We start from the raw sequence: 6,575 nt of genomic DNA, 5'->3' as shown, positions 1-6,575 counted from the left end.
TTCTTTTCATGGCAAGCCTTTTGCTCCAGACCTCAGTATCAACAACTAAGGAACCACCAGTGCTACAATAAACTTTACAGCCTTTTTGAGTCCTTAGTAAAAGTCTAAGGAAAAACCTAAGGATGTTCTGATCCTCCTTTGTGTGCCTACCTCCACAGATGTTGTAATTTAATAATTTTTGCCTGATTTTTTTTTCTGTCCTTATATACAGTTTGTTACTAATTTTTGTGTAATCTTTCTGTTTTGTCCTAGCCCTTTAATGCAATTCATAAAATACCCAAGAAAGAAGCACTGAAATAGCTACACAACAGCCTACAGTCCTTTTTTAGGGGGCTTTTCACACAGCTAATAATCTAGTCCCCTGAACAAGGGAGCTCTGTACTACGATGGTTATCCAGGCATAGACTATCTGGTAGGAGAAAGTAGATGGAAGGGCAGAGGTGTTGAAAAATAAAATTAATTGTTCTCAGCCCATAAGTGCCTAATATTATACTTAGACAAAATAAGTCTAGAGAGGCTTACATCTCTTGTAAGGAATGCGGAAAGCTGGAACATCATAGTTGCTGCAGAAGAAATGAAATTTACCTTGTTCATTATTTTCTTCTTTTTTTACCTGCATTGGGCAGAGAGTACTGAGCACAAAAGAGGGGCTGGGACAGGCTGTGCAGAAGTGCCTTTGCACCTCAGCAGAAAAAATGAACACAACTGCTCAGGTAACATTGTCTGAAAGTCTTCTCCCCCTTTCACTTGTTGCTTAACAAATTCCTCCACTAAGGAATGACAGTGGATGGGAAGAAAGTTATGAATTTACCAGCTTATTTTGGAATAAGGTAAAATAAGATTATTTCTTTTGGAAATATAAATTGCAAGTATGTAAGACTACTCTCTATCTATACACATATATACTGACATATCTAATGAATATTCTGCTTAGGTGAAAGACTTGCCCAGGATTCTGTCTGAAGTTCATGAAAGTCCTGAACTTCTCTTTTTTGAAATTTACATTTAAAACTTATTTTTATAAGGAAGAAAAATTATTCCAGTGCACCTCGAACAATGGAAGCATTACTGTTACCTCCACTATTCACTGGGAAAATACCAGGGAGCATATAGAGCTTTACATAAACACTTTGCTATTTTATCTTGTCTGTGCTTGAACCTCCTCAAAAGTCAGGTATTTTCTTTCCATATTATCCTTCGGAGATTAATAATTTATACCCACAAAGTATAATTTATCCTAAAGTTTCCCACTGTTTCCCTTTTTTCAACTTTGCTTCAGCCTTCTCACCACTAATATATGCACCATCTCTAACTATTTGGAAACCAAAAGTGTATTTTTAATAAGTACAGATAAAAACCTCAGGAGACGAGTGGTGAGAACCACTCCTGCTCTGCTCTTGGATACATTCACTCTCTGTGCCTATTATGGCTTGATTTATTAGGCTGTAGATATGGTATTGAAGTAGTTTTCTCTCTTTCTGGTGGGAATTTACTTTATATTAGCAACTAAACATTAATTGCATTGGACAACTAGAGGCCAAGTCTGGATGGTGGGATTGGGTGTAATTGTGTGTATAAAGCCATAGTTCAAGACCTTGCTCTGTCTGATTGGGCAAGCTTGTTTTACCACATACCGGCCAAATACTATAATGACCTCCACCCCACAACCACAGGCAATTTTAGGATAAATCTCTCTCTCCCTGTTTCTCTCTTTCACATTGCTTTTATTAGAAATGCCATCCAGTTGAAAAGCATGGCACTGTATTCCTTTTTTTCAAATCCACTTCCCAGAAGATTTTACCAATGAAACAATAATATTAATATTAATATTAATAATAATAACAACAACAACAACAACAATAACTGAAACAAGTTTAAAAAAAACCAAATAACAAAACCAACCACTGCCAAGATAAGTTAGGATATTTTCAATTGCCATTAATGGTCAGAAAGTGAAGCCTTATTTTTAACTGAAGCTTTTACTGAAGCAAGCAATTATTTTTATTTTCAACCAAGATGGGAGTGTCTGGAATGTTACTTTTTATTATAAAATAAGGCATCATTTTCACCATCAACACTCAGATAGGAGCCATACTGATTGCAATACTAGTGGTTGAAAGGTCTGAGCATTTTTGTGGTTTGTTGAATAAATATCAGTAATTCAATTTTGGTGTTCTCAAATTTGTGGAATGTGATATTTGGAAGAGTATAAGAATGGAAAATCATTCCACTCTGAGAAACAAATGCTTTCAATCTTATAACACTAGATGGAAGAAGGGCTTTTTTGGCTTGCTTTGCTTTTTCACATAGGGAGACAAGAACAATTAAAGTCTGTGCAGTACTTAGTAGATAGAAGTGTGCTCACTGATTAAAAGATTTTGTTTCTTTTAGATATGCTGATCGCACGTAGCTCATCAATACTCTGTGTTGCTGTCCAAGAGTAGCATTCAGTCCTGATACTGTAAAATGTTTTCTGTGAGTGATTCAAGTGAAAAAAGCTTTCAAAGTTCCTAATTTGATTTTCATTTTTTTCAGGCAAGGGATAAGGTGGTTTCCAGTCTGACAGTCTTGATTATCTGTCTCTGCTCAGTGTCTCCAGTTCACACTGCAAAAATCCAGTCCCAGGAACTAACTCAATACTACAGTATTTATTTTCTATGTGAAATCTCCAAAGACAAACAAAAGATCTTTCCAAAAATAAAATAAAATTAAAAAAAAAAAAAAAAAAAAAGGCAATATTCAGCCAGCACTCAGTACACAGTTTGTGCTGTGGAGTCTTCTTTATTTTCTGTTACTAGGTTTTTGTCACATGGAATCACCTCTGCTGCTCTACCTATTGCCAAATGGGACACATTCACAAGGAAGTCACATTTGAAGTAAACAACATCTGGGAGCACTGCATACAGTAACTGTTGTGGTCAGAGGCAGAGTTTCTTCCCTTGGATGATAGTTGTCATGTAAGTGCCAAGAATGCCTCTAGCTGGAAAACTATTATATTGCCAAAAAATAGGGTGGCTAACATTCTCTTTGGTGCTGCTTGAAGAACCCAGGGCCCTTGAGACCCTATAAACACTGAAGGCTACTATTTCTGGAACACCATCCATAGCATTTGCATCTTTAATTACACGTAACTGTTGGAAGTGTGACTTATGAGGTTTTCGTTTGGCCTAAACTGAATAAAACTGATGGTCCAAAGGAAAAGGGAAAAAGACTGGATGGATCTGCTATAGTACCTGGATCTGCTAGAGGAACCTAGAGTACTGCCTGCAGTTCTGGTGACCCCAAGGTAAGAAGGACATGGAACTGTTGGAGCAAGGACAGAGGAGGGCCAGGAAGGTGATAACTGGACTGGAGTACCTCCCCTATGTTAACAGGCTGAGGAAGTCAGGGCTGTTCAGCCTGGAGAAGAGAAGGTTGAGTGGAGACCTCATGGCAACCTTCCAGTATCTGAAGGGGCCTACAGGGAAGCTGGAGAGGGACTCTCATCAGGAATTGTAGTGATGGGACAAGGAGTGATGGGCACAAACAGAAAGAGGGGAAATTTAGGCTACATAAGACACTGGAACAGGTTGCCCAGCGAAGTTGTGGACAACCCAACCCTGGCAGTGTTTAAGGCCAGGTGCCCTCTCCTGATCCATGGCACACACTAGACCTGTCAGGACAGTGGCCCCAGGAGTCATACATACTTCTGTCCAGCCACAAGCAAGCAGTGAGCACCCTGTCTCCCCTCCCTGTCCCCACAGGAAGACCAAGGGTGCAATACTGCTAAAAGAAGATTAGAGAGCTTTTAAATTGCATCTAACACCATTTCTTTAATCCCTAGATAGAGCTTTGCAGTGTAAATATCATGCTGTGAAGACTTAAAAAAATAAAAGTCTTGAACGGCCTTTTTTTATTTTTTCCAAAATATGTAAATTCTACACAAGAGGAGGTGTCCCCTACATAGCAAACCAAGTCAATGGCTTTCTATTTCAGCACAAGAGTTGACAATAAAGTAAGTATCTGCCTATTATACAGTCCAGCTGGAGGCTACTGGCAAGTAAGAAGTTAAACAAACTCAGAAAGCAATAATGTCAGTTATTAAAAAACCCCAGACATTCAGATTGTGTATTGATTTCTATATAGAAATAATTCCAAATAAAAGGAAATAAAAGCCTGGTTTTGTGTGTGGTAGAGCTGAAAGATTCTTGGAAGGATTTTTTTGTAGGAAACATAGAGAAGTAAGCTAGATGCATGGCTGATGTAATTATGATCTTATGCAGAATTCATATGCAAAACTTCCCTCCCAGGTTCTTAGAGGAAGAATATTAACCTGGCAGAAGATAAATCTGGCAGCTGGTCAGTCACTAATAGGGAGATGTATGAGCAGAGAAAAGTATGGGTGGAGAAAGACAAGATGGGAGAAGTCAGGGATAGGGGGGGATTGTGTAGTTTATGATTGTTAAACAAACTGGATTCCAGAATGAGGGGATGACTGTGTGGATGGGACTGATTTATTGATTATGGGGGCAAACACCAGAGAAGGGAAAAAATGGGATATCTTCATAAATTCATCTCAAAACCATTTCTGGAATTATTATATGTTTCGGTTTAATTGCTGTCTTCTCAGTTTTCCAATTTGTTCTCCTTCCTTAACTTTAAAATAGACAATGAGAATCAATGTTCTCAAAGTTGTGACCAAGATTTTGCCTACGAGTGGGTCTGGTATGTACCTAAACACATTTACTGAATTAATCCTGATGAAAAGATTATATTACAGGGGTATGGGGAGGGAGAAAGGGAGGAACATCCATTCATACGTGGAAATTGTGGTGATGGGGAAGCACCTCTTTCCAAAGACAACCTTCAAAGTTAGCACACACATTCAAATTACAGTCCTTAACACATATGTTCATAAACAAACCAGGCACCCCTGAGATGTCCAGCCCCCTCAGTCCACAGACAAACAAACAAAATGTGCAGAATTTCATGCACAGGTTGCACAAAATGACACGTTCCCCTTCACTTGAAGAGCTTCTCTGTTTGTATGAGGCAGCTGCCCTGGGCACGAGGGCTGGGCATGGCCTTGCAGCACTATGAAACCAATGCTGGAGGAAGCCTGTGCCTCCCTCTGTGGCTGGTTTCACAGAGCCAGTCTGGTAGAAAATAATGTGCTAGAGGTAATCACCACAATTATTACTGTAGTAGAAACAGTAACCGTGATGTGGTTTATTTCCATTCCATTGAAATGTCAAGAATCAGAATTACATGGCTCTGAGGAATAAACAGTATCTGTGGCTACCATAGCCTTTACAAAGGGGCTTCCTTTGTTCCTTTTATTTTAACAAAACTGCTCTGAAAGCAGTGCTCCTCTGGCACTCCAGTTATGTGTGTGTGTACGTGTGCTAATGTGCATGGAACAAAAGGGTGGAGAGGAGCTCTGGGCTGTAGTTACTACTTGGAGTATGTCTGCTTTGTACTTAGGAACCTTCTACAGCTTCCAAGAACAGCTCGATAAATCACGCCTCTTCCACTGAAACTGCATGCACACACCACGGTACATTTTCAGCAGGGATCCAGATGTAAGCAATTAGGCCACGCTGTGCTATTCTGCTGCCTCCCATATATGAGACATGTCTAAATAAGAATAATCCAGCTCCTTCCTAAAAACATGCACAGTTCTTCCCAGACAGGCAGTGGTTAGCCCACGCTGGCAGATCCAATGAGCACTTTCCAACGTCAGGGTCCAAATAGACGTCTAGACGATGCTCGGACTGCACGTTGGGACAGGGTCCTATCGTTCACCAGATCTCACTTCCCTCTTTGCTTCGCTGATACGAAAAGCTCTGGTTCTGAGGTGCAGGGAGGTTCAATCAGGTGACCCACTGTGGTCCCTTCCAACCTGACCCATTCTGTGATTCTGTGAAGCATAACGTACCCTAGGGGTCAGGGACAGCAGGGCCCTCCAAGAATTGTGTTCAAGAATGCTCTCAGTCCCTTGTGGACATGAGGTTTACCAGGCACCTCAGAGGATGCTGTCATTTCCACTTGTTGTCTATTCTGTGATGAAATTCAATCAAAAAAAGAACAGCTAGGGAAAACTGGTATGCTGGAGAGAAAGGTTTAGGTCTTCAGTAATGTCTAAACAAATGGCACCAAGCCACTTGGGTTGAGTTTTTTTCCTTAAGGGATTTCAGACTGTTCTGAATGCAATAAACAACTGCCACTGGGGAAGGCAGACATATTTTCTTTTCTCTTGAGGTATTGTCGATGTTATTCTATGTTCTGTGATGGAAAAGAAGTGTTTCTTGAAGGAACTGGAAGGTTCCCATCAGTAAGATGCAGAAAGAAAAACTCCAAGCTATTTGATTGCTCTTTGAAAAGATGCCAGAGGTGGATAGGCACTACAGAGACATTACAGGCAGGCTTTATGACATTAAAAATAACATTCCAGCCCTCTTTCAACTGTAACACTGGATTAGCTACTAGCTGGTTACCATGATAGCTCAAATGTTGTTCTAGTATTGAAATACTTGACAAGTCCATTGGACTGGGCTGCACTGACCCCAAGAGATGACTATGGTTAAGACATTCAA

At 40.0% G+C, this 6,575-nt stretch overlaps 1 long non-coding RNA gene across 1 annotated transcript in view; it reads left to right on the top strand.

The window, feature by feature from the left end:
• Positions 1 to 3,446, top strand: part of LOC108444807 — a 4,220-nt gene extending 774 nt beyond the window's left edge. The window contains exons 2-3 of the long non-coding RNA XR_001859507.1: positions 627 to 713; positions 2,536 to 3,446. This is a non-coding gene — a long non-coding RNA (uncharacterized LOC108444807). The remainder of the gene's footprint in view (positions 1 to 626; positions 714 to 2,535) is intronic.
• The last annotated feature ends 3,129 nt before the right edge of the window (positions 3,447 to 6,575 follow it).

Source organism: Corvus brachyrhynchos, unplaced genomic scaffold, assembly GCF_000691975.1.
Source record: "Corvus brachyrhynchos isolate BGI_N302 unplaced genomic scaffold, ASM69197v1 scaffold242, whole genome shotgun sequence".
NCBI classification, from domain to species: Eukaryota; Metazoa; Chordata; class Aves; order Passeriformes; family Corvidae; genus Corvus; species Corvus brachyrhynchos.
Note: the sequence above shows the minus strand (reverse complement) of the source record. Positions and strands in the feature narration are given on the sequence as shown.